A 23,355-nucleotide genomic window follows, 5' to 3' on the forward strand; every position below is an offset into this window, starting at 1 on the left:
TAATATTCTGATCTGCCCCTTGAAATCCCACCCCTTGGCACCGACCTGGGTCTTGATGTAAAAAGCCTCATTCTAAGAAAAAACTCCCCCCTTCCTCTCTCTCTTCTGCTTTTCCTCCCACGAGGTGTGCACCCCGACCTCGACTTCTCTGTCTCTCTCTCTCTTTCCTATCTTTCTCTTCATCTCTCTATTATAATAAATTCTCCATGTGGATGCAGCGCCTGGGTTGTGAATTACTGGCTGCAGCGGCTGCCATGCCCACATGGCGTGCATCTGCCCAGCCGGCCTCTGCATCTGCCCAGCATGTTTCCCTGCATGCAAGGGATACCCTCGGGGGTCCCCCTCCTCTTCCCCCACACAATAATTCACAACACCACTCCCAAATGAGTGCTTTGTTTTTCAGAGGAGAAACCGTGCTCACACAGAGAGTATACTTGCTGGTTTTGTATCAACTTGGCAGGAGCTAGAGTCATCTGAGAGGAGGGAGCCTCAGCTGAGAAAATGCTTCCACAAGATCAAGCTGTAGTTGGGCCTGTGAGGCATTTTCTTAATTAGTGATTGATGTGGGAAGGTCCAGCCCACTGTGTGTGGTGCTTGGCTGGTGGTTCTGGGTGCTGTAAGTGTAAGGATTCTGTCCTTAATTACGTCATCAGCCTGAGATGGCGTCCCAGCCTAAAAAGCGGGTGGGCCCTTTGTGCGCCCCTCTTCCCACCTTCTCTTTCCGCTCTCTCCTTCCATCTGTCCTCCCCTCCCTCCCTTCCCCCTCCCAAAAAGCTCTAAAAAGGTAACTATGGCTTGTGATTCTTCCGACCAGCACTCTCCTCTGCCAGCATGGCCACTGTGGGCGGCGGCCAGCCACAAGCAGTGCGCCATTTAATCAACATTGGTGCTGTTCAGACTCCGATACACCACCGAGTACCGAGTACCTGCTGTGACCGCTGTCGCCTGCCACCTCTTCCCCCATCCATCGAGACTGTGAGACCGCAAGACCGAGCGCACACGTCCCTCGCTGCCTCCGCTGGACCCCCACACAGCTACCGCTGCCGTCACCACAGTGAGTCCGCCATTCTCACGGCTGTAGTCTGAGCTATATTCTTTGCGACAGACACCCCTGGGGTTGTTCTCGGGCTGTACTGGCAACGGCAGGCACATTTTGGCTCCTGACGAGGAGGTAAATGGTGTCTAGGGTTCAACGGGGACCAACTGCAGTACAGCCAAGCCCTCACCTTCCCCTTGACGAAAAGGAACGGTGACCTGAGCTGATTCATAGATCTCTCTCCACTCTTTGGGGACACCCAAGATTGTAGTCTGACCCCAGTTTGTTATTTTAATTTTTTATTTTTCTCTCGGTTACAGCCATGGGACAAAGGGGCGGATACATTTGCCACCTACATTGGCGGATAGGGGTGGGCACCAGTAAACCTGGCCACATAACAGCATCACAGGAACTTCTGCCAGTGAACGGGCAAATAAGAGAGTTACCTTATCCCCAAGCTTTCTGCTAAAGCTCTAAACCCTTCTCCCTCCCCATTTCTGCCTCTGCCACGCGCAACCTTTTTTGTCTGACTCCCACTGGCAGTGGGCGGGCTCAAATTGGAGGACTTGACTGGCTCCTATTTTCACCCTAACTCACCTTAACTCCACCCACCCACCCATTCTCAAACCGCCTTGAGAAGCACAGACGGATCTGGTAGTGGCTAAGATCCATACAAATAAGTTTACAATAATCAGGATGGCTCTTAAGCCAAAAAATCAGCTTATAGCCTCAGACAAGTCTTCCAAAAGGATCGGTTTATAGTCTGCCTCCTGGCAGATGTTCCAAATGCTGTCCTTAAGCCACCAATCATCAGGAAAAAAAAAATTCAGGACATGGAGTAAAATCCATCTCTTGTTCCCCACACCTCCCCGACTAAAACTTAAGTATCTGGAGAGCAAGGCTCCTGACCCCACAGGCAAAAGAGTCATCTATGGCATTTAAGGTATGCCAGGGAAGAGATAAAAGCCTGAAAACAAAATTGCCAAGTGCTGGCACTCGCTGACTCCCGAAAGCTGTTGGGTCCCTGTTTTAAGTGAGGAAAAAGGCCACTGGCTAGCAAATGCCCTGCCAGGCCATCAACAGCCTTGTTAAAAGTGCCACCTAGAAAGACAGAGTCAGCTGACTGCCCCCAGACACCAAGATGCATGGATACATCAAGCTAAGACCTCCAAAAGACCTAGGCTTGGCTACAGACATGGCAGGGAACCCAGAACGCAGCGGGGGAAGTGATCCGTTTCTTTCCTTCTGGACGCCAGAGCCACTGACTCAGTCCTGGGAGTTTTGGGATGCCACCTCTCCTTTTTTGTCGGGTACAGAGGACAGCCTTACCACCTCACCAGATTTAATTGCACTTTCAGAGTTACTTAATGAAAAAATATTTCCACCTAAAATAAGAGCTCATTGCCTCACTCCAGATCTACTGCCTGTGTTTCTCACGTGCACACAGACAGGGCCCTGATCTTTGCCTTGTCCCTAATTAAAAAAAAAAAAAAAAATTAAAGTTCTCATGCACCACAAGCTTTTCTCTTCCCAGTTCCCTGTTCTAATTCACTGTTCAGCCAATGATACAGGACAACCACAGAACCAGAGTTCAAAGATCATCAAATAAGAAACTGTAACAGCTAAAGGTATTTACACCCCCAGACCCAAAAGCATCTGGGCACTATAAAAAAGACTTTAATATAGACATCTATTATTGTGAGGTGCTTTTAACAATTGATCACCTGTCTCCTAGATGCCAAACTAATAAAGGAAACAGGTGCTTTAAAATAATCTCTCTGATAAAGCTTAACATGTTTCAAAATCCATAGGGACAAGCCGGATCTACCTCAGATAAATGTCAACATAAAATAATAATGATTCTTTTCTCTCTCTAAGTTTTTTTACTGTGTCACCAGCATCTTGTCAAACAAAAAGTTCCAGCCACAGCCAAGAGGGATACATGTCTCCAGAGCAAACGGATGACAGAAACATCCCACAACGCCTGTCTACCTTGGAAAACTCCCCTTCTCCATTCCCCGCAGAGCCAACCGACATCCAAGAGTCAGCTGGAAGCAGTTTTTGAGAGGAACGATGCCCCTATTCCCATCTACCTGCTTTTTTATAATAAGCAAAAGTCTGGGATGTAAGGATTTAGTCCTTAATTATGCCATCAGCCTGCGATGGCGTCCTAGCCTAAAAAGCGAGTGGGCCCTCTGTGCGCCCCTCTTCCCCCTTCTCTTTCTGCTCTCTTCTTCTATCTGTCCCCCACTCTCTCCCTCCGCCCTCTCTTCCCCCTTCTCTCCCAATAAAGCTCTAAAAAGGTAACTATGGCTTGCGATTCTTCCGACCAGCACTCTCCTCCGCTGGCATGGCCGCCATGAGGGGCAGCCAGCCATGAGCAGCAGCACCAGTTTAACCAACAATAAGAAAGTAGGTTGAGCAATCCATGAGGAGCAAGCCAGTAAGCAGCACTCCTCATGGCCTTGGTATCACTTCTTGCCTCCTGGTTCCTGCCCAGTTTGAGTTTCTGCCTTCCCTCAGTGGACTGTGACTCAGGATATGTAAGCTGAATAAACCCTTTCCTTCCTGTAGAGGAAAAACTGAAGGGCCATGGCACCCTGCATCTCCTCTGTAGTGGCCACATAGGCTGTGAAGTAATCTCTCGTAAGTAATCAGTGGTTGTTCCCCGAGATGTATAGGGTTGCTCTTCCTTAGGAACTTCAGAGCCTTGGCTTGACCTCAGTCATAAGACGACATTCCTGGCAAATCTGGAATCCTACAGTGACTGAGCTTGGCTTAGGTAAAGGTTCCTTCAGACAACTCCTAGATCAGATAAGGGATTTTGGTATTCGGAAACTGACTTGCTAAAAAAGCCTTTTGTGTAGCAATCAATGAAAGTGCTTCTGCAGGGCTGTTTGGAGTTCCGTCCACCAGAGGCTGGCCCCTCTGTTGCGGGTGCGAAGCCTGAAAACGTCTTACAGTCTCTCTCTCTTCCATCGTCTCATATAACTCGGAACACCGACACCTCCCCCAAGTTGCTTTGATCATGATGTTTCATCACAGTAACCCTAAGACAGAGTAAGCTGTTTGAAGTAACAAAGCAGCCCATGGCTCCACCTCCTGGCCTTGGGGCTGAGCAGCTCACCTTGACTTGTCACTGTCTGTTCAGCCGGGAAATGCACAACTTTCATAATTTGAAGTATCTGAAGAGTGTGTTTGCTTCACTTGGGTGAAGAGGAAGAGGAGGAGGAAGAACACACAACACCACTATTTATTAGTGATAAGTTTTAAATCCCTGGTTGCTGGGTTCCTGCCACCACTGATGTAATAAGCTGAACAAACCGAATTAATAAATTCAGGTTTAATGAGCAAAGCAATCCTGGGTGACCCTTGGAAGGCAGGGTAAGGATCACAGGGTCACAGAAGGGTTACAGAGGAAGGGTCACATGGCAAATATGGCTACCAGGCCTCAAGTACCCTGGAGGGGTGGTCTCGAGCAGCCCCAGGGAGGGACTGGCTTTTGGTGGGCTTGGAGGGAGCAGAGGTCTGGAATGGGAGGGCAGCACTAGGGGAGGGGTTGCTGTTCAGTGCACTTTGAGGGGGTGGGTTTGGGGAGAGAGATCGGAAAGGGAGCTAAGGTGGACCTTCCACCTGAACAATTTGTTTTCAATTAACTATAAGCAATTTAGAACTTTGCTCAAACCTTCCTAAACAGAGGGAATGTGTTTCCTCATAGATCAGTTTTTCAGAAGTGGTGTGGGTTCCAGGCAACCCTCCATATCTAGCCCAGGTCCTACATCTGGTGCCAATAGATACATCTACAACACACTGCCACACCTAAGGCTCGGGAAACATAGCAAAAGACGGGGTGGAAATACTGTAAGAGTCCGAAGATCGGGGAATATGCTGTGAGATTGTGTCTCCTAGCAATGTCAGAAGCTCTACCCACAAAGTCCCAAACATGGGCCCAACAAGGATGACACCAACAGATATACCGAAGCAGATGGGGGAAAGTCTGCAAGACCTCAGCCCCCCACAAAGAACTCAGGCAACTGAGGGATGCCGAGAACAGAAGAAAAGGTCTTCTCTAGGGAAGACCACAACAACTGATTGTCCAATACCCAATGGACAGCCCTGAAAACACACATATGACTAACATAATGCAGATCAAGCAGGTTATATTTAGGAATATACATGCTATTAATTAAATAGCAATTAATGAGAAGGAAGCCATGATTTGGAAGAGAGCAAGGAGGGGGATATGGGAGCTCTTGGAGGGAGGGAAGGGAAGGGAGAAATCGGAAGATGAGAAAGGGAAGAATTGCTGGGGTGGTTTTCCTGTTAGTTACTTCTGGATAGCAGAACCCTAACAACAGCAGCTTAGGGAGGCAGGCTTCCTCTCGGTTCACAGTTTGAGGGGAGAGTCCATCATGCTGGGGAAGTCTTGGTGGCAGGAGACTGAGGCAATTGGTCCCATTGCAGCCACAGCAAGGAAACAGACAGTGGTGAATACAGGTCATCTTCTTCTAAAACAAAAACAAACAATAACAACAGCAAAAACAATAACTCAAGCCTGCCTGCCTGTCTGTCTTTCTTCCCCCTTCCTGCCTTTCTCCCTCCCTCCCTTCCTTCCTCCCTTTCAAGTTTTGTGTAGGGGTGCTTTGCCCATGCATATCTGTGCACCTTGTGCATGGCTGGTGCCCTTGGAGGCTAGAAGAGGGCATCTGAGATCATTATTAGCTACTGAGTAGGAGCTGAAAATAAAATCCATATCCTGTGGAAGAGCCGCCAGGGCTCCTAATCTCTGAGCCATCTCTCCAGCCCTGTTTTCTTCTTTTTATGGAGATGGAGCACATGAAGGATGGCACTGTATTTAGGGTAGATCCCCTCATTTCGGTTCACTCAGTCTAGATAATCCCTCATTCAAAGCTTGTCTTCGTGATTACAAATTCTGTCAATATTAGCTCCCACAGCTTCCAAGTTCTGACTCAAGCAACGAGAGAGTGAGGCAAGGCTCAGGCTATGCAGAGGTCATGCTGGGGGGGAATCAGGGGTTTCACTCTACAGCCTGAGCCTCTTCATCATTCAACTGGAGGAGTCTAACAGACATGCATCTGAAGATAGTCCGAGAGAGACAGGCATCCGTGGAGATCATGGGGAAGGCTTGGGCTCGGGAAGGGAAACCAAGGGCTGTCACCATACATCTGAGACACAAAGCCTTGGGCTAGGAGAGCCCTCTCACCCAGCAGGTAGATGCAGCCCCATCAGTCACAAGGACCAAAGACAAGACCAGGGCTGCTCCCCATCTGGAGCATCTGGAGACCTGTTGGGAGAGTTGATGATGCAGAGCAGGGTCAGGCTAAGCGCAGGATCTGGTAGAGTTTTTCAGCCCTATGTTCTGTTAGATGCCTCTAGTCTGTTTGAGAAAGCCCAATGGCTGCCCGTTCTCACTCTGGGTGTGCACCAGCTTTAGCTAGAACATGACTCACCGGCTGAGGTCCAAAGGTCACTTTGGATCATTCCTGGGAGTTTCAGTCTATACCCTAGCATGGATAGAGCTCCGTTCTCCCTTCACTGATCCCATCCCATATGTTACGCCGAGATGGCACAGTGATCTCTGACCTGGGCCTGGGTGGGCTGCTCAAATGAGGAACATACGACATGCCAGCACAGGTTTGGGGTAGGCCAGATTCATCTGACCCCAAGCTTCAAGGGTGTCCCTCATGTAGTGGCTCTGCATTCTAGCTAGGGAGCAGAAAGGGAGCTGGTTGGGGCTCATCTACCTGCAGCATGGTACAGGTTATCAGCTGGGACTTGGCAGGGAATGGATACCCATTTGAAGTGGGATGTGGCTCAGGACAGGGCACTCTACAAAGTACACACAAGGTGAGAGAATTATCTCATGTAGTTCCCCTGCTCTGTTGCCACGTGGGGGCCTGCTCAGATGAGGGAAGGGGTTGACACATGAGGCTGGTCTGAGAGAGCGGGGTCTTAGGAGAAGATCTGAGCCGGCGGTGGTGGCGCACGCCTTTAATCCCAGCACTCGGCGGGCAGGGGCAGGAGGATCTCTGTGAGTTTGAGGCCAGACTGGTCTACAGAGTGAGACCCAGGACAGCCAGGACCACACAGAGAAACCCTGTCTCGAAAAACAAAAACAAAAAACAAAAAACAACAACAAAAAAAAGTCTGAGGCCTGAGATGCCAAGAAGGAAGGGAGCTGGGGAAAACACTCCACCTTCACACTTTCCTTCCCTTCTGCTGTGTGGGAAGAGCTTGGAGGTAGCCTAGGACAAAATAAAGGGGCTAGCATTTATTAGGCAACTATTGCATACCAGACCCTCATAGTCCCTGTTTTCCTGAGGTTTCATGACAGTTGTCTGGAGTAGTGGGAAATGAGCTCACTAAGGAACTGCAGGGCCTATTCAGCAGTCTTGGCAATAATTCTACCTCCTCATTTCCAGTGTGTGGACAAACAAAAATCTTCAGCAGTTGACCAGATGTCCCTTTTGCATCTCTTCCCCTGCTCCCCAGGCTCTGGCTAGGAGAATAGTTAGGTTCTGTGGAACCCAGCTTGAAAACTGCTGCTGTAAGCCAGATTGCTTGTTTCTTCATGTAGGAGGAGAGAGGGACTTGATGCCCTTGGTCACACAGCTTGAAAGAAGAGACGTGAATGACACTTGGTGAACTCTCCACAACCCTGGATTAGAGACAGAGAGAGGGCATCCAAAGGAATGCTGCCTGACTTGGCTTTCATCTTCCGCCATCCCTGGCCCACAGCTGCTCTTCTTCACGCCCGTCAACGTCTACATGCTGCCCTGTGTGCTGTGCCTGACTTAGTGGCGGAGGTGACCGGTGCCACACCACCCACACTTATGCCTTCAGCCATCTCCTCTGCTTCCCCGCCAAAAGTGAGTTTCTGCTGAGGCAGGAAAGAGAAGCATTATAGCAGTTGCTGTGTACCACATGGGGCTTTGTGCTTTTGGCTCATTCCAACCGCCTTAGGGTCCCAGGTAGAGAACAAGTTGTCTCATTTTACCCGGGGCCACATTCTTTAGCAATAATGAAGGAGGAAGAACTGAAAACTGGAGCTCAAATAGACACTTGCCTGCAAATGCCCGGAAGAGCATTATTTATAATTGATGGACTAAAAACCAAGTGTCCATCAACAGACGAATGATGTTCTGACTCGGGCTACACCACGGATGAAGCTTAAGAACATTGTGCTAAGTAAAAGAAGCCAATATACTACATCAGTTCATTTATATGAAATTCCCAGATAGGCAATTTTAAAAGAAACTATTTAACTCTGTGTGTGTGTGTGTGTGTGTGTGTGTATGTGTGTTACACATGCTCACACATGTCTGTGTGCCAGTGTTTATGTAGAAGACAGAGGACAACCCATGAGAGTCAGTTCACTGCTTTCATTGTGTGGGTCCCACGGACTGAACTTCACTTGTCAGAATTGGTGGTGGGTGCTCTTACCTGCTGAGCCATCTTGCCAGCCCAGGACAGACAAACTTACTGAATGCACCTTGGAGTTCTCTGAGGGCTGAAATGGGGGGTGGGGGGCGGGGGGTGGTGACTACTTAATGGATACAGTTCCTGTTTAGGATGGTGAAAATAGTTAGGGAAAGATGCTTGCAAGGGTGAATTCAGTACCTCTGGACTGCACACTTGAAAGTGATTAAAGTGTCACATTTATGTTGCAAAAGAACAAGGGAGTGAGAGTGAGCTGGGATGAGACCCCAGTCTGTCCAAATCTGGAGCCTGTGATCTTTCCTCCACTGTGTGGTTAACCAAGGAAAAAATGTCCCCTGAATTGGCTCCCAGGTGTAGCCAGGAGTGGCAATTACCAGTTTTGCTCTAAGGAGAAAATGGATTCTTCCAGAGCCTCAGCTTGCTTGGAAGACTTCCAAGAGCACAGGTGTCAGAAAGGAAAAGATGGGGGGACCTCCTCACTGCCTAGCCAACACTTTTGGCCAGGGGCAGGCCTTGTCTCAGCTGTGGAAGCCCCTGTGTCTGGTGGGGCCATCTCTGAGCTCTCGCTGGGTATCAAGAGGCTTCCCACAGTTGGCCTAGTAAGTAATCAGGCACCCAGCAGGAGTCAAGATTGAAGGTAGCTAGGGGAGCCAGGAAGAAGGGCTGGCCCGACAGTTGTTAGTCCTGAACAGAGGCCACCATGTTCTGGGCCTTCTATGTGGGTTTTTCTACCCATTTACACTTCCGCTGCTCTGGGAAAGGATGCTGTGAGGTGGGCTTCATGGTTCCATGGTCTTGGGCGTGTATGGTGAGCCTTAGTGAGCTGGGGGGGAAGGAGGTTGGTGTTTCACAGCTATCTCCCAAAATGGGGTGTTCAACAAGAGACCAAATATTCAGGAAGTGGTGGACTTGACCTCTGAATTCAGGGCCACCTCCATCCCAAACCTGAAACCTCTCCGTTCCAGTTTTAAAATGAACGGATGGAGCTCAGCAAACGGGAGGCACTCAACATTGCTTGCTGAGTAAGTGTGTGTGCACTTGCGTGTTTGCTCATGGTGGAGAGTGCTTGCCTAGCAACCACAGGCCCTGGTTTCCATGACACATTAAAAAACCAAGAATTTCCTGTTTGGACACTAGAAGTGTCTTCATGGAGTCATCTGGTCTACCTCTGCCTTGATGTCCTAATACTTGTACTCACAGTCCTAGTAAGCCTTGAACTACTGCTGCTGGCCAGCTCTGTTGACCTTTAAGTTCCTGGGCTGAGGCATCTGACTTGGATGCAGAACAGACACTCAGGTGACCTGTAGCTGCTGGATAAACTTGAGTTAGACACCAGGTGCATGTCACTCAGTGTCCTCTACTTCTGCTTATTCTTGGCCTAGTGGAATCCTAAACTGTCCTCAGGGCCACCACCCAAGAAGGCGCGAGAGGTTACTGCCAGAGATTCATTTACCAGATTGCCTGCACTGTGATGGAATTGTAGGTCTCCTATAGGTTGTTGTTACTTCCAAACACAGAATCTGGGTGTTTTCTATGCACCTCCCACCCCACCCTACCCCACCCCAACCCCCACCCAGGCCTGGGCACAGACAAGACATCTAAGGCAGTGGGTAGTTCTGGGTGAATTCCATGCCTCTTGGGCGATTGCTACTCTTCTTCATCACTACTGCCTGTGCATTAAAATCTTCACTGAAGAAAAGGCCAACCAAGTTTAGCTGGAAAGTGGTGGGAATTACCTTCCAGTTGCTCAAACACCCAACCACCGGAGACTCCACAGAACTCAGACTCTGGGTCTTTGAGGTCTTCATGAATCGAAGTGGGAAGATGGCAGGTTGAGCACATCTTCCTAAAGGCGTGAAGGCTGCTGAGGTGTGAGTTAGGCCATGGACAGGTCTCTGGAGAAGGGCCTGTGAGACTGAGCATGAACACTTTGTGTTGGAGGCAGGAGCAAGTCCAGGTTTTGTGAGGTCTAAGTCTTGAGAAAATGCATAGCAGCTGGGCATGGTGGTGTGGTGTACACCTTAGCACTCTGGAGGCTGTAGGAGCATCACTGTTTTGAAGTCAGCCTGAGCTATATATAGCAAGAGCCTGCCTCATGGGGCTAGAGAGATGGTTCATCTGTTATGAGCACTGCCGCTGCTGTGGAGGACCCAAGTTCAATTTCCAATATCCACATGGTGGCTCACAACCATCCTAACTCCAGTTCCAGGGGGATCCAATGCACTCTTCTATTCTCCAAGGGTGCTAGGCACGTGCAAGCAAAACATTCACACACCTGAAATTAAATAACTAAATCTAAAAGAAGTCCTGCTTCAGAGGATGAGGAAGGAAGGGAGGAAGGGAAAGAGCACCTTATGGGGATTGGTGAGATGACGGCTCTGCCTTTAAGAGCTCAGGCCTTGCAGCCGACCTGCTGGGCTGACCTTGGGGACCCTGAGTGAGAAGAGTAGTGTTCTTACCACCAGGTGCCAGATATCAACTTTATACCCAGCGCAGAAGACACTCTGCTTGTGAGCTGAGCTGATTTATTTCTCCCCAGTGACCCAGAAACAAAACCTTCCTTTTTCCCTTTGATCTGTTCTTGTCTGGGGCTTGTGGGTTGTGTCTCCTTCCTGGCCACAGACCAAGAGGAACTACCCCAGGTGGACTTAAGGGCAGGCCGCCCCAGCTCTAACACAAGGCCCTAAGATTTTGATTTCAAAGGCAGAAGAAGGTGCATTGTCTTCCTGTCACCCAGACCTTAAACCAGCCCCCAGCAGGGAATGCTCTCTGTGGGCTGCCGTCCACCAACTTTCTCCTTTGTCTTCTGCTTATGATTGGAGAGCACGCCAAACTCCGAGCCAGGAGCCCAGCCTAGAACAAGTCCCCACGTGTCCCCACTACCCCCTGCTCTCCCCACCCAGGTCTCCAGCTCCTAGCAAGTGGCAAGGGGTTATTTTCCAGTCACTCAAAGGGGAAGTTATTAGAAAGTTGGGGATGGGGACTTTAGATATTATCAGATGAAACCACAAGAGTCAGAGCAGTACCTGGACTAGGCTGGGGAGTATCTAGGCCCAAGAAACATCTCCCAGGTGCAGCTCTGTCCTCCCTAGCCTTCAGCTCCAAGTACCTGCCTGAAACTCATCCTGACTCTCCATCTAGTTCTGACTAAGAAAATTGGCCCCACTTGTCATCAAGGCAGAGGTAGACCAGATGACTCCATGAAGACACTTGTAGTGTCCAAACAGGAAATTCTTGGTTTTTTAAATGTGTCATGGAAACCAGGGCCTGTGGTTGCTAGGCAAGCACTCTCCACCATGAGCAAACATGCAAGTGCACACACACTTATTCAGCAAGCAATGTTGAGTGCCTCCCGTTTGCTGAGCCCCATCCGTTCATTTTAGAACTGGAACGGAGAGGTTTCAGGTTTGGGATGGAGATGGCCCTGAATTCAGAGGTCAAGTCCACCACTTCCTGAATATTTGGTCTCTTGTCGAACACTCCATTTTGGGAGATAGCTGTGAAACACCAACCTCCTTCCCCCCCAGCTCACTAAGGCTCACCATACACGCCCAAGACCATGGAACCATGAAGCCCACCTCACAGCATCCTTTCCCAGAGCAGCGGAAGTGTAAATGGGTAGAAAAACCCACATAGAAGGCCCAGAACATGGTGGCCTCTGTTCAGGACTAACAACTGTTGGGCCAGCCCTTCTTCCTGGCTCCCCTAGCTACCTTCAATCTTGACTCCTGCTGGGTGCCTGCTTACCATTCCCACCTCACTCCTGAAGCCAAGCTTCCCATAGCTGGTGAGATGCCCTCATGAAGGATCAAGAGGCAGTCAGGAAACAGTTATAGGCATGTCCACCCCTTGTTTCCCTTTTCAAGAAGAAATGAGGGCCCTCAAGAAACAGCAGGGCTGGAGAGATGGCTCAGGGGTTAAGAGCACTGGATGTTCTTCCAGAGGTCATGAGTTCAATTCCCAGCAACCACATGGTGGCTCACAACCATTCATAATGAGATCTGGTGCCCTCTTCTGACCTGCAGGTTTATATGCAGACAGAACACTGTATACATAATAAATAAATAAATCTTAGAAAGACAGGAAGGAAGGAAGGAAGGAAGGAAGGAAGGAAGGAAAGAAAGAAAGAAAGAGAAAGAAGAAAGAAAGAAAGAAAGAAAGAAAGAAAGAAAGAAAGAAAGAAAGAAAGAAAGAAAGAAAGAGAAAGAAAGAAGGAAAGAAGGAAAGAAGGAAAGAAAGAAAGAAAGAAAGAAAGAAAGAAAGAAAAGAAAGAAAGAAAAGAAAGAAAAGAAAAGAAAGAAAGAAAGAAAGAAAGAAAGAAAGAAAGAAAGAAAGAAAGAAAGAAAGAAAGAAAGAAAGAGCTGTCTTCATCCTGGTCCAACAGGATAAAGAACTCCCCTTGTTTAAAAAGAAGGGAATCCCTGGGGAATTCCTTTCTTCTAGAATCTTGCCTCTGCTGCCCCACTTTTTCTGAAAGCTGACTCTGTCCATATTGGGCAATTGCAAATTGTTTATCTGGGGAAAGTCAGCCGCCCACATATGAGAATATACACATCATTGAGACCTAAGTACTTCCATCTGGAGATAGAGCAGATGTGTCCTGGGCTGACCTTTTGTCCACTAACAGAACCATTGCTAATGAGCACTCAGCTCCTCTGGGGGATGCTTCCGTATGTTGAAGCAAAACATATATTGGACATTAGCCTTTGTGTCTATATGAGTGTCCGTTCATGTGTGCGTGTGTGTTTGTATGCACACCCTACATGTGACAGGACCATACAAGCAGTATTTATCAAAACATCATAACCAACTGCACCTTCTTTTCCATAATCCATGGGCCTCCTGACAGGGCTTGCTCTTCAAGACCAAGGTCACATTCTTTCATGCTACCTAGGAAGGAGCTGGATGCCTTTCACCTCACACTGCTGCTTAAGGATGGGGCTCTCTGGCCAATTTGCCAGGGTCTAAAATTCATTTTTAAAATCTCAGGTATGTGTCCTTGAGCAAATCACTTAACTTCTGAGCTGTTTCTGCTTCTGTCAAATAGAGACAGCAATAGTCAAACTCTCCTAGAGAGGGTTAGACGAGATCATGCTGCGACAGCTCCTAGACCTGGCGTGTAGTGAGATGTTCATCACAGAGCAGCTGTGAGGATAGCGGTCATGGTAGCTACCACTTGGTGGGGAGGTTAGGTGGAAGGCCCTACCTGTGGGTCCAGAAGCCTCTCTTGGGTCATGGATACCACATGGGTGAGAAGGACTCTGTCCATGAGAACAAGCAAGGACCCAGTGGCCGGAAGTGCAGATCCCACCCAGGAAATGGCCAGGGCATTAGGAGAGAAGCCTGAAACAAGAAGCAAGTCTGGAAGGGCATTTGAGGGACAGCTCCCCAAAGGTTTGTATCTTGGTCCTGAAGGTAACAAGAATTGTGGGGTATATGAAAACTCTTTGGGGGAGGATATGATATCAAATCCAGGGACAAGTGATTAATGGGAATCCATGAGAGGCCTTCCTGGGAGGGAATTCCGGACCAGAGAAGTGAGGTAGAGATGAAGAGACACTGGGACCAAGGAGGCTAGGCATATAAAGGGTAGACAAGCTGGTTTTTAGTAGAGCTGATGAGGCCAAAGCTGTTTCTTTCCCATGAAACTGGACCAGAGTTCATGAGATGGCCCTTAGCCCTATCACGAGCCAACATCGGGACACTAGGGTTTATCTTCTCTGTTTTCCCATCTGGGACACAGTGGGTTGAAGCGTGAGCCCCAAGGGGTCTTCCTCGGGAGGCTCTCTCTGAACTTCCCTTCAGAGTGTGTGTATAGGGTGTGTGTTTTCAGATGACTCACAGGGTGGCAGAGGACAGTTGATGAGCACCGAGGAGATACGGGGCTGGGGGAGTCTGAGGGTCCCAGGACACCTGCCTGTGCACCCATCTCCTTCCCACGCCGACCTCTTTAAACAAGAGAATTTGATGCAGGGACAAAGCGTCGGCTGTGAGAACCAGAGACCTCCAGGCCTCCTCAGATATGAAAAACTAGCCCTTTCCTCCTTCCTGTCACTCTTAGAGGGAGACCATGCCCGGGAGAGCAGGTGCCCAGCTCTCTTATCTTAAACTGCTCAGCCCCCCCCCCCATTGGTCTGTTGGTCTTCTCTTTCACTGTTACAGTCAAGGCCACACTACTGGGATGGAAGTGATCTAAGGTGACTATTTCAAGCGTGCTCCTCTGGCCTCCCACACTTTAGGACAGATACCTGTGGGGTATCCTGTGCTCTCTCTCCCTCTCCTTGAGAAACAGTACCAGAGGAACTCCATTTCGCCACTTCCTGGGGCCAGCTGCTGGACTGTTGGCCTTGGGTGGAGGTTGAGCTGGGACCTGGCATCCAGCTGCCGCTGGGAATGGAGTCAGCTCTCTGTAAGGTCACCAAGGGTGGGTGTGTGATTGTCCGAAGAGGCTGTGGGTGGAGGGATCATCCACACCTGCTTCCTGGATTGAGGGCTGAGTAAAGCTCCAGCAGGTGGCCTTATCCCAGGACAGGCCCATCCCCCCTCCTCCTCCTCCTCAACCTACCTCAGTTCCCAAAATTCCCAGGCTTATCCTGTTCTGAGGCACCACAGGCAGCACTCAGGAGGGCCAAGCACTTCACAGTGCGCATGCCGAGGACACTGAGAAGATGGCAACCTTCCACACACGCTCTCACAACCACTAACCCCTCCCCTCCCGGCAGCCAAGCGTGCGCTCACCCCAGATCCATTACTTTACCAGTACGCTTTGGGATCCCCTGAATACTTTCATACAATCAGACTGCTACCACAACCATCTCCTCTGCACATTTGAAGGCCTGTGGTGCCCGCATCATGCATGACTGACCACCAGCACCATGATGAAGCCATGCAATGGCTGTGTTTCTAGTTGGCATGTTGAAGCTTAGAGTCGCAGAGCAGATATCACAGGAGATAAGGACAAAAGAGAGGAGACAGGCCTAGACAGAAAGGACCTTAGCCACTCATTTTCAGGGGCCTGCCCCGCTTCAGTATGGCACAAGGGTTTGTGTTTGCTCTTTCTCTGCCTAGGGAGGTATGGGCTGGTAAACTCAGACTTTGGCAGCTGTTAGGATCCCTCAGAATCTCTCAATCTTTGGAGGGAGCCTCAGGGAGAGTAGTGGACAGGGCAGAAAAGGCAGTGACAAGGACAGCAGGAGGGATCCCAGGGAGTGGCACAATGACCTGGCATCTTCTGACTCTCCTGGAGAGCTCAAGTTTCCTGTCCAGGCCTGACCAGAAGCTCCTTGGCCCCTTCTTGTTGGCATAGCTCTCCCTTCCTGGAGTCACTGGGAAGAGGATCTGGTTGGAGTCATCTAATCTCTTCATGTAGAACCAGAGGTTGAATTTGAAGCTATGGTTGCTAAGCCAAAGGACATTCTTATCTGTCCTTTCTGTGGCTTTCCTGCCTGGGCTCTCTGCCTGTGGGAAGGCAGCCTGGAGTGTGAGGATGGCCTCATCTCATATACACCGATAGGTTACCTCTGGACTCGGGGTAGACCAGTTGTCCTTGAGAAGAGAACCGTTAGCTACCCTCACTACAGGGCCAAAGAGGATGAGAAGCCTCAGGTTAGGTCTTGCCTTGTCTGACTCCATTTCCCGAAAGTCCCTCCCAGATGGTTTCAGCACATCCTACACTTTCTTCCTGTCAACCTCTAGGCTGGTCCCCCTTGGCCACATCCCCCACCTCTGCTGACAAACCTCACAGTGTCTTGGTCTCCACACTGACAAAACCTCAAGGACTGAGGTCACACCTAGGGACCTCCTAGGAGATGGGCAAGGGGACCAGTTAGACCACTACTTCCAGTCAGATCTCAACCAAGAATAAGCCAACTTGGGTTCAAATCCCTTCTCTACCACTTCTTGGCTGAATGGTCCTGGGAAAGTAAATTAACCCTTCGGAACTTTGATCTTCTGAAGATGTAGTCACAGAGTCTCAATGTAGATAAAGTAGGATAATGTGTGCCAGGGTTCCATTCATTGTTGACTAGTGTTGGGTTTCAATGTATGTAAGACACTGTTAAAGATTATTTTATTGCTTTTCAATGTTGGGTCTATAGGTAAATTTTATTTTTAAGTAGAGAAAAACCAGGGGCTAAGAAAGTTTAGAGGCCATCAGCTCTGATTTTAGTCCAGTTTTGTAAATGTCACCAAGGGACACTGGGATTTTTTCCTGGCAGCGCACATCATTTGTGAGGCTTCCTGGAGAAAAACACTTGAGGTCAAGACCAGATTGGTTTTATTTCTCTTTTTCTTTATTTACCTTTTTCTCTACCTTTCCCATGCCAGTTGCTGGCTGGTAAGGAATAAGCTGGGTCTTGCGTGGGTGACAACAGATGGATCCTGGCAGAACTCGGCACCCAGTACAGACAGTTGGACAACGCAGGCCTCTCTGTGACGCTCAGAACTGTCTTGCTCTATCTCTTCAGCTCCCATCCTCAGCATCTCCATGCTGACTTTGCTGACCCACACATGGCACAGGCATTCTATCACCTCTGTGACTGGCGCACATGCAGTGAGCAGCCACTGTGCCAGGCACAGGTGCTCCCCCCATCCAGGTGGTCCACCAGCCAGCTCTCTTCTCCTGAGAAAGATTTCCCTACAGCCAGTGGCCTGTCTCCATGTTTCATTGCTCCAAGACAGATGGTAGTTATTGGCCCCACAAAAGACTAAACTGCCCCAAATTTAGCCACTTCTTGGGGGGACATTTAAAAAATCCATCAAATCTCAGGGTTCAAAGGAGCCTTCGGCATCTCTGGAGCACCTCCCTCCTGCCACAGGAGGGGGTGGAGCCACAGGATGGTCAGGTCAGAGGCTAGAAGTAGCACAGGCCCCTGGCTCTGGTACAGCCTCCTGCGGAGGGTAAACATCCTGCAGGACAGCAGTTGTAAGTTCTTAGAGAACGGAGACAGACCAAGCAGCAGGGACAGATGGCGGAGGGAACTGCCATGCCCCAAGACAGCCCATACTGGAACATGTGCTCCAGCTAGTGCTTGGTGAACACAGCTTTGTAGTCACAGGCACCCCCACCAGGGCTGGGGTGTCCCCAGTCATCTAAGGAGGGAGCCCCCAAGCGGAAGGAGCCCCACAGAAGGCGAGGACTGGAAAGGAGAGGTTTCAACATGTGAAAGCATGGGGATCAGAAGGTGAGCCACGGCCTTCACTCAGCAGGGATGTGCCCCCCTCAGCCACCTGTCAGAAGGTCTGAGCATCTTCAGTGGCTACCAGGGGCAGAAGGTGGGATTGGGAGAGGGCTACCTGGGGTCAGGGAGCAGGGTGAGCCACTCTGTCTCCTCCATTCCCTCTACATCACAGCTTTAAGATCCTAAGGGAGGGGCAGGAGCCAGCGGCAGTCAGTACGACCTGACCATGGTGCTGCTCGTGTGTTCCCAGGGCAACCTGGCCTATGCCTATGAGACCAAAGATGCACTGTGCCTGGTACCGACCGTTAGAAATGGGGGTGACCTGAGGTTTCACATCTACGTGGGGAAGCCTGGCTTTGAGGAAGAGTGAGCCTTGGTATATGTGGCCGAGACCCTGTGTGTCCTAGAAAACCTGCACAATGAAAACACTGTCTATAGTGTTCCCAGCATCTGGCAGGGCCCTGGCACCACCTCCAGCAAGAGCCCAGGACCCCAGCAAGGAAGATGAGCCGCTCTTGGAAGTATCACTGGCCTCTCATTAGGGAAGGCAGGCTTGTGAAAGCTATTCCCCAAACTCTTCCTCTAAGTCATGGAGGGTAGACTATACCACCACCACACCCTGTACCCAGGCACCATACACTGCCTGGTGGCCACCATCTGGAATCAGCCCCAGGAGATGTCGGGAATGTCACTGTCCAAGGGCGTCGCAATGCCGTATGTCCTGCCCCATCCCATCTTAAGTCTGTTCTAACCTTCACCCTGTTTCTCTCATCTCAATACCAACGTGGCCTGAACTCTATAGAGCCTCATTCCAACATGCTTCTCACAGTGAACAGGGCTTTGTGTTGTCTTCATAGCCCTCCACAAAGGATTCTGAAAAGCTCTGTGCCTTTCCTGCTGTTTTAAAATAGTATTTTGCTATTATTTTTTTTTTAAATCGTGTGGGTATGTGTTTGTGGGTTTGTCTGAATGAATGCACTGCCTGCTGAGATCAGAATAGGGCAATCGATCCCTTGGAGCTGGAGTGCAGGTGGTTGTGAATCACCTTGATGTGAGTAATGGCTATTAGACCCCGGCTCTCTAGAAGAACGGTGAGCGCTCTGTCTCCCAGCCATCCCTTCTGCCTCCCTTCCTGCATTTTGAGTGAACACTGAGCTAGCTATTCCTTTATGTGTTCAAGAAAAGGGGCTGATGTTTTTGGTTTAGCCAGTTACATCACATTTCTGAAGGGACCCAGGGGAATCTAATTGCTGTAGCAAATTGATTTCCACCAGCATCTGTCTAAAAGGCTGTGTGGGGGAAGCTCTTGAAAGGTAAAGGATGACGTCAGGAACTCCCCACTGGACACTGCCACTGTGTGCAATCCTGTCAGCTCCCCGGGCACCCACCAAGGTCACCATGGTCCCTTGAGAAATGTGATGTAATGAGTCCCTTGAGAAATGTGATGTAACTGGCCAGTTTTGCTGTGGGACGGTCTGTATGTCAAATTGCTCTCATTGGTCAATAAATAAAACACTGGTTGGCCAGTGGCCAGGCAGGAAGTAGGTGGGACAAGAAGAGAGGAGAATTCTGGGAAGCAGAAGGCTGAGGCAGAGAGACACTGCAGCCACTGCCATGACCAGCAGCATGTGAAGACGCCGGTAAGCCACCAGCCACGTGGCAAGGCATAGATTTATGGAAATGGATTAATTTAAGCTATAAGAACAGTTAGCAAGAAGCCTGCCACGGCCATACAGTTTGTAAGCAATATAAGTCTCTGTGTTTGCTTGGTTGGGTCTGAGCGGCTGTGGGACTGGCGGGTGACAAAGATTTGTCCTGACTGTGGGCAAGGCAGGAAAACTCTAGCTACACAGTTTCAAAACATGGTGACCTCAGACATCCATGGGCACCATATAGTCAACTGATGACTTTGCATGGATCTCTGGGTAGAGATTATCTTGGGACCCCAAGAGGCTTTTAGAAACAAGGAAGAATGTTCCTGAGAGCTCTCATCCCAAATACCAGCCCCTTGTGTTTGCTTCCCCCTAAGGGCTCTAAACAAAGAACCTCCTTGATTGTCTTGATTGCCTGTCAATTAAAAGAAAGGATAGGGGAACCCTGGAGGACCAATTTCTCTAGTTGTCTTGACCACCTGGCCCTGGACTCTCTGTGATTTGGTTTTGGCCGGTGGTTCCTAGCAAGCTGTCATATCCAACCCATGGCCACTGGTTTCTTGAGATGAGAGTTTTTTTGCCCTTATTTGGAATTGTTAAGGTATTGTAATTTAGCCCATGTAAATTACAAAGGGCAGCAAGCTGGTTTGGAATAAGGATGAGTATGAAAACAGTCATCTCATTTGGTGAGACTGCCCAGGATTTGGGTGTATGAACCGCTTCCCAAAAGGATAGATGCTGTCTTTTAGGATTCCTATTGCTGTGACAAAGCATCATGACCAAAAAGCAAGTTGGAGAGGAAAGGGTTTATTTGACTTACCCTTCAGCATTGCTGTCCATCACTGAAGGAAGTCAGGACAGGAGCTCACACAGGGCAGGGTCCCGGAGGCAGGAGCTGATGCAGAGGCCATGGAGGGGAGCTGCTTACTGGCTTGCTTCCCACGGCTTGCTCAGCCCACCTTCTCATAGAACCCAGGACCAGCTGCCCAGGGATGGTCCCACCCTCCATGGGCTGGGCCCTTCCCCATGGATCACTAATTGGGAAAATGCCTTACAGCTGGATCTCACGGAGGCATTTCCTCAGCTGAGGCTCCTTCCTCTGATGACTCTAGCTTGTGTCGAGTTCACACACAGAATCAGACAGTACAGACGCCATCCGTCAAACGAAGAGAACCAGCTGGTACTGAACTGGAGCCTGCATCTCGATGCCAGTATTGTCAGCCCTGGGTTGCAGCACTGTGCGCTTTACCTTGATCCAATTTCCACTGGGAAATCCAGAGTCTTGGGCCTGCCTTACTCCCTGGAAAGGCAGGCGGTCTCCTTTGTGAGCAAGAGCCTGTCACTGAAGAGAGGAGACATTGGGAACAGGGTGAGTCCCACTGGCAACTGCGGCTTCTGCCTGAGTGCTGCGGGCCGCAGGGATATATCATAAGAACTCAGCTGGTTATGGCAAAGTCACTACCTGGAGGGATCAGGGATTTCCTTCAGAGGAAGCCAAATTCCAAGGAGCTTTTGGTGTTACGTGGCTTGTTATATATCAGCTGTCTTCTGTATGAAAATCATGTGTGTTGGGCAGTGGTGGCGCATGCCTTTAATCCCAGCACTTGGAAGGCAGAGGGAGGTGGATCTCTGTGAGTTCGAGGCCAGCCTGGGCTACAGAGTGAGTTCTAAGACAGGCTCCAAAGCTCCACAGAGAAACCCTGTCTCGAAAAACCAAAAAAAAAAAAAAAAAAAAGAAAAAAAAAAGAAAAAGGAAGAAAGGAAGAAATGAAGAAAGAAAGAAAAAGAAAAAAGAAAAGAAAAAAGAAAATGTGTGCCTTCATAGTTTTCCCAATTGATTTTTCCCTAAGAAGAGCTAACAGTGTGGACTGGTCACTCTCTGGACATACACATTCCAGGTATTTGGAGAACAGCCTCAGGAAAGGCTTCCTCTGGAATCAGATATCTCCCTTGGCCACTTTCAAGGACTAACAGAAATAGCAGTCCAGACCACCACATGCTAGTCTCCTGATTTAAGGTAAATTCCACAAGGAGACACCACCTAGGTCAGGTGGACGTTAAGTAATAGCTTTACACAATTCAGCTCGGACCCCCTCCTTTCTTACAGCCTTACTAACTTTATAGACCTCTAACTCCTTACCTAACCACTTCTAGGAATATTTAGATAACTCTCTGCACTGACAGCTCAGCCAGAACCCCCGTTCAAGCCTCCCTGTAATTATCATCATTGGCAGCATCCGGCTAAGTCCATCCCCAGATGGAGGAAAGTACCTTATCAGAGATACCTCTGTACTCTCTAAGAACAGAATTAAGCATCCAGACTACTTATTTGAGAAGGCCGGGCGGATGTGCCAATTAAGCTTAACTTCCTCCTTTCCCATATCTTACCTCTAGTTCCACATCTCCCTCTAACTATCACCAGAGGCATCTAGCTGTACACAGGTTGCCTAGCAACCGAGCACACTTTCCTCCACCCTGAAGGAAAAAAAAAAACAAAAAAACAAAAAACTGCAGATAGCTTGGACAGATAGGAGCCACAGGAAAAAAGAAGGCAGTTTTATTTTCTCCCATTGACCTAGCAACTTACAGATTCTTAACATTTTCTACCAATCATGTTTAAGATTATAGTTGAGCACATAGGAGCCCTCTTCTTAGATACTATCTGAATTTAGCCTTTAGTTAATTCATTAGTCACTTCCCTTTTGGGTTGCAAATGATCATTAACAATTACTGCCCCTCTATGTGATTCTTATCACCCCTCCTGGAAGACTGATGGTCACTGCCTGAGGAAAATTCTTATCTGCCTTTATGACCCTGTAGAATTCAAGCCTGGTGACCTTGCTCAACCAGGGGATTGCTATTGCTTGGGTTTATAACTGGATTCCTGGGAGACTTAGGAGGAACGAGGAGAACTTAGAGACGGAGAACAGAGAGGGATAAGGAGGATTTTGACCAGAGAGAACGTGTGGACGAGATGGAAGATGAGGAAGAGTCAGATGGGGAAGTCCTAGCTGGGTAAGAACAAGATGAAAAGGACCTAGATGAGGCAGAATTAAGACGAGAGAATTAAGATAGAACTTAGAGGGAGCAGTAGATAAATATAGAGAGAAATCAGGTGAGAAAGTAGCTAGGCATGAGAACAGAACTGAAGCTGTGTATATAGGCCGTTATCCCAGAGGAATTAAAGCAAATGGACTATAGAGCTCAGTGTGCTGAGATTCTATTTCTCAAAAATAATCCTCGCCATTTGTAGTTTCTCTCCTGAGCCCCTGGGAAGTATTAATATTAAGGCTGGCCCCTCTAATATTATACAAGACCCGAGCTTCTTCCCAGGCTGTGGCACAGCAGGACTTTGGCGATGTGACAACCCCCGGGGACCCCATCCATAGGGGTCTCTCCTCTGGCCCATCTTTGCCTTAAGGCAGTTATTCTCAACCTTCATAATGCTGTGACCCTTTAATACATACAGTTCATCATGTTGCAGTCACCCCCAACCACAGAATTATTTTCACTGCTACTTCATAACTGTAATGTTGCTGCTATTGTGAATTGTGATGTAAGCATCTGTGTTTTCCGATGGTCTTAGACAACCTCCATGAGAAGGTTGTTCAATCCTCACTGGGGTTGGGACCCACAGGTTGAGAACCACTACCTTGGTCGGGCGGTGGTGGCGCACGCCTTTAATCCCAGCACTTGGGAGGCAGAGGCAGGTGGATCTCTGTGAGTTCGAGGCCAGCCTGGGCTAACAAGTGAGTTCCAGGAAAGGCTAGCAAAGCTACATAGAGAAAACCTGTCTTGAAGAAAAAAAAAAAGAGAGAGAGAGAGAACCACTACCTTACAGCCTTCTTCCCAATTGTAGGGCTGGTGTTAAGGCCTTGGTGACTTGACCTCCGGGAGTCTCTGACCATAGCAGCCTGTCCTCTGCCATCCGTGTAAGGATGGGTACCAGAACTGGCTTTTCCTAACCTCCTAGCCAATGGCAACCCCCAGCTTTTGTGTTAAAATCACTGTGAGGACAGAAACTAGC

The 23,355-nt window shown here is 49.1% G+C and overlaps 1 long non-coding RNA gene across 1 annotated transcript; it reads right to left on the reverse strand.

The window, feature by feature from the left end:
* Positions 1–20,064: 20,064 nt before the first annotated feature.
* Positions 20,065–23,287, reverse strand: LOC121826846 (uncharacterized). The gene is made up of 3 exons (XR_006068989.2): positions 23,163–23,287; positions 20,384–20,670; positions 20,065–20,223 (listed from the first exon to the last, which is right to left on the reverse strand). It is a non-coding gene; the product is annotated as an uncharacterized LOC121826846 (long non-coding RNA).
* Between the last annotated feature and the right edge of the window lie 68 nt (positions 23,288–23,355).

Source organism: Peromyscus maniculatus, chromosome 1, assembly GCF_049852395.1.
Source record: "Peromyscus maniculatus bairdii isolate BWxNUB_F1_BW_parent chromosome 1, HU_Pman_BW_mat_3.1, whole genome shotgun sequence".
In the NCBI taxonomy this organism is placed as follows: Eukaryota; Metazoa; Chordata; class Mammalia; order Rodentia; family Cricetidae; genus Peromyscus; species Peromyscus maniculatus.